Source organism: Phyllostomus hastatus, unplaced genomic scaffold (assembly GCF_019186645.2).
Source record: "Phyllostomus hastatus isolate PE091 unplaced genomic scaffold, TTU_PhHast_1.1 phas_scaffold_46, whole genome shotgun sequence".
Classification (NCBI taxonomy): domain Eukaryota; kingdom Metazoa; phylum Chordata; class Mammalia; order Chiroptera; family Phyllostomidae; genus Phyllostomus; species Phyllostomus hastatus.
This window is the reverse complement of record NW_025334032.1, coordinates 10,474,046-10,478,421: the sequence shown is the minus strand read 5'-3', so window position 1 is coordinate 10,478,421 and position 4,376 is coordinate 10,474,046.

Genomic DNA, 4,376 nt, shown 5'->3' with positions numbered 1-4,376 from the left:
AATTACAATGACACAACTATTGTTGCAATCACTAAATTCATGAAATGCTATGGTAGTAAAGTTCAGGTTGCTATAAGTTAATATACTAAGGTCATTAATTTATACTGAGATCATGAGGGAAGATTCTGTTTAAAGAAGATGTCATAAATATGATATAGTTAAATGAAGGGTGATTGGAAGAATGTTCCAGGGCAAGTAAAGAGCAAATGTGAAATCCTTAAAGATTAAACATGGGGTCATCCTGGGAAATTAAGGCTCCTATGAAGACATGACTAGAAAATGACCATCTGCAATCTAAAGAGTGGCCTCAGAAGGAAGCAATCCTGGTACCATCCTAACCTTAGACTTCTAGTATCCAAAATTGTGAACAAATGTGTCATTTAAGGCACCCAGTCTGTGTCATTATAGAAGGTCTAGCTAAATAATACAAATACCAAATGTTTTACCAAAAGGTGAAAAGTCTATCCTGAATAAGATCACATTAATTTTTATTTTTTTTACTTTTTTATTGTTTGCACTATTACAGTTGTCTGCACCTTTCTCCCTTTTTTCATACTTAGACCCCACTTCCCCCTCACTTAGGCCATCAGCACACCATTGTTGTTTGTGTCCATGTATCATGCATATATATGTTCTTTGGCTAATCCCTTCTTTCAACTAACACCCTCTTCCCTCCTCCCCTCTGACAGCTGTCAGTCTGTTCCATGTGTCTATCCCTCTGCTTCTATTTTATTCATTAATTTACTTTTTTTATTAGATCACATTAATTTTGAAAATTATATTCAGTAAGAAGTAAATCTATGTGCTTATATATAATTTATAGAGAAACTACAATAGTCAATGGGAAATGTTCTAGAACTAAGGAACACAGTACATAAACACCTTATTTGGGTTGAGGTTAAACTAGTCTCAAAATTGATGAGGGTGGGAGTCAGGATAATGGTAGAAGGAGAGGAGGGAATAGATTAAAAATTATTCAGAAACTGAAGTCAAACAGACTGAATCACATGTGTTTGCTTATGTGATTTTTGGGCAACATCTTGGCCTTTATCATGTAGATCAAGGGAAATTTCCTTAACTGAGACTGGAGTAAGAAAATTGTAAGAGTTTATTTCAGCTTTAGCTCTTCAGTTGAAGTATTAAGGGACAATCTAGCAAAGACCATCCAGTAAAGACTTGTAATTTCTAGTAAGGATTTGTCGATGAGCCTTTTGATTTGAATATTAAAGACTTTACCATTTATATAGAACTGTGGTTATTCATGTATACTTAGAATGACAATTTGAGAGAATATTTGTATACTGCTTCCTCACCATTGCCAGGGAGATGTTTGCCAGAAATTGTGTCATTATCACATTTAGAGTCTGAATAAAAATATTCTTTGTGGAATAGTTTGGTAAAAATCAAAATCAATAAATGTGTCACATGCTATGATGGGTACACACACACTTTACACTGAGAAAAACTTTTGATCTAACTGTAACAAAAGCAAAACAACCACTGCAACACATAAGTGACAGAAAGGACCAGAGAGACATGTGTTTCCAGGGAAGGTCAAAAGAGCAATGGTCATGGAGGACTAATATGAATGAAGGAAACCTTGAGAATGAGGGTGCATTTCACATGAATTTGAATATGGATAATATTTGGCTAATCAGAGAAAATGGAAAATTTAGAAATCAGGAAAAGAATATCCCAGGTGGTTACAGTGAAAATTTAATGCTAACAGGCAATAGGAGATATGGTTTGGAATAGATTGTGAAATATTTAGTTATGAGACTTTCATGAGAAATTATTCATGATAAGTAGTTGAAGGATGATTGAGATTGTACAGCTCTGCTTCTTAGCTCAGTATGTGTGGTTTCAGGAAGAACACACATGCAAACCTCTGTCTCATTTGTTATCTTGCTAAACAGGAATTATATTATGTAAGCCATATAAATAATTGGAAACCTAGCTAATGATGCACAGATGAATACAGTTATATTTGCTTGAAGTAGTACTATATGGTCCAGTGATTGAAACCTCTGTTAAAATATTTGTTTTAAACTGGCATTGGCTGAAACATAACATTATGTATCCAAACTCCATGTAAGACATTTTCAAAAGGAGAAATATACTGAAAAGTTCTAAATTTGATCAATGTCTAAGGAGGTAATTCAGTTGGCTTCTATCCAAATAACTATAGATTTGATATTGTGGGATTTAGAAGCATAGATTATTCACAAGTTTTATGAGAGTCAGTACTGTATTGGGTAAATGGTCTAGAAGAAAACTGGACTTAGTAACATCAAGGCAATACATCTTCCAGGCAAATGCCATTGAGCTGTATAAAAATATGAGACATTTACAAAAGCATGTAGGTTCACCTCTGAAGGAAACAATGTGTTCACTTGTTTAATCTCTTTAATAATTAAAATAAGCAAATACTTCAAGTTTTTCTTGTATGTAGTATTTTACTTATAAAATCTCTGGATTCAAAGTGCTATCTTAAAACAAGCATTAAGGGCAATGTCATTCAAAAATAATGCAGTGGGGTCAAAATATCATCTGGCAATAAGTGGCTATTATGGGATTACTAGTTCAGTTTTATATTAACAAGTCTCCTCTCTTGACACTGGAAGAAAATATAATATTATTGTGGTTCTTTTCTCACTTTAATATATGGTTGGTATTAAAAGCTTACATGTTGCATGTTACCCTCTTAATTTACAAAAAAAAAAATAAACTTATCAAAGTAAGAAAGCCATGTGTTCTGTCCATTGGAAAGCCATAGGATGAGGAGAGAGCTGGGAATGTGAAAGAACTATTATGATAGGTAAATAGAAGTACAGATGATAGATAGATAGATGATAGATGATGATGATAGATAGATAGATTGATAAATGATAGGTAGATGATAGATAGATGATAGATAGATAGATAGATAGATAGATAGATAGATAGATAGATACTGGTAGATAGATATTTGATCCCAGATGAAAGTTATAGGGAATTCCAGGTGACCTGTAACCTGCAGCATTGTCAATAAGCTGATCACAGCCTAGATCAGCTATACCACAGCTGACTTGCAGGTTCAGGGTCATGACATAAATGTTTGTTGCCTATAGTATTCAGGCTTGTGATGATATTACTCATCATTATTATGGCAATAGCTAATTAATACTTGAATCAATGACTAGAAATAAGCTGATAAATCTGAAATGAGAATAGAATTCATAAGAATGATTAAAAAATTAGAATATGCAATCAGTAAAACAAAGGAAAGTAAAAAATTAGAACATGGCTAAAATATGGATTGCCTAAAGTAATAAAATTACACTGAATAAAATTTTAAATCACTTTGTTGACTATTATATATTCCAAGAAACTAGACATCTTTAAAACAAACAAATGGTTCAGACTATGTGGCAAAATACACTACCAGAAGACCTGCCAGGGCTCCCCACATTAATACTGATATTAAAACCTATATCTCTGCTAATGAGCATAAACTGACCATTTAAGTTTGTCCTAAAGCTGATATTAGATTTGTTAGGCAGAGCATGGAATGAAATTGAGTAGTCCATCTTATCAAGTCTGAATTCTAATAATAACCAGGAAAATGGAAAAACTGTAAGAATTAGAGATTCTGTACTGAAGATTATAAACCTGTTCCTTTTAAATATCTAAAAAATATCCTCCCCATAGCCCAAGTCTGTGTTTCTAGCTGAGCCACCCAATATTTTGACATATTTCACTATGTAAGTTCATCAATCTTGGTGGTACTGTTCAAATTTTAAAACTGCAACACAGAACAGTAAATCCTGCCCTATTTGGCTAGATTACAACTTTTGTCTCAAAACCATGTTACCTTTCAGTCAAGAAATGTATTATCAGTCCTAATCTAAAAAATTTAATATCCTTATATTTTATATACTTGATCTGTTTGGAAGATCAGTCATTATTTTTTTTATCTACACAGTGATATTTAATGAGAGCCTGCCAGCATACACAAAGCAAGTAGCTAAAAAAAATAAATAAATCCATGGTCCTTGCTCTCAGAGAAAGTATAAATCAATGAATAAAGAAAAAGTACACAGAATAAAATTTAACGCTACAAAATAACAAGATAAAATTTCAAGGTAGAAGGAAGGAGAGATCATTGTATGATTCAGGGCAATAGGACCTTGTCACAAAGAAAGCATAATTTTATGTGACCTTTGAAGAAAAAATTCAATGTGTTTTAGCTTCAGAAAAACCTTCTATGCTGAGAGTACAAGGTCCAAAATTGTGGAGGTGGAAGTATAAGGCATGAAGAGGTAGTTGTGATGAAAGTGATTTAGGTAGAGTAAATGTCTATTCTGAATATAAGTGTCCAGTAAAGCAGAAAGCAC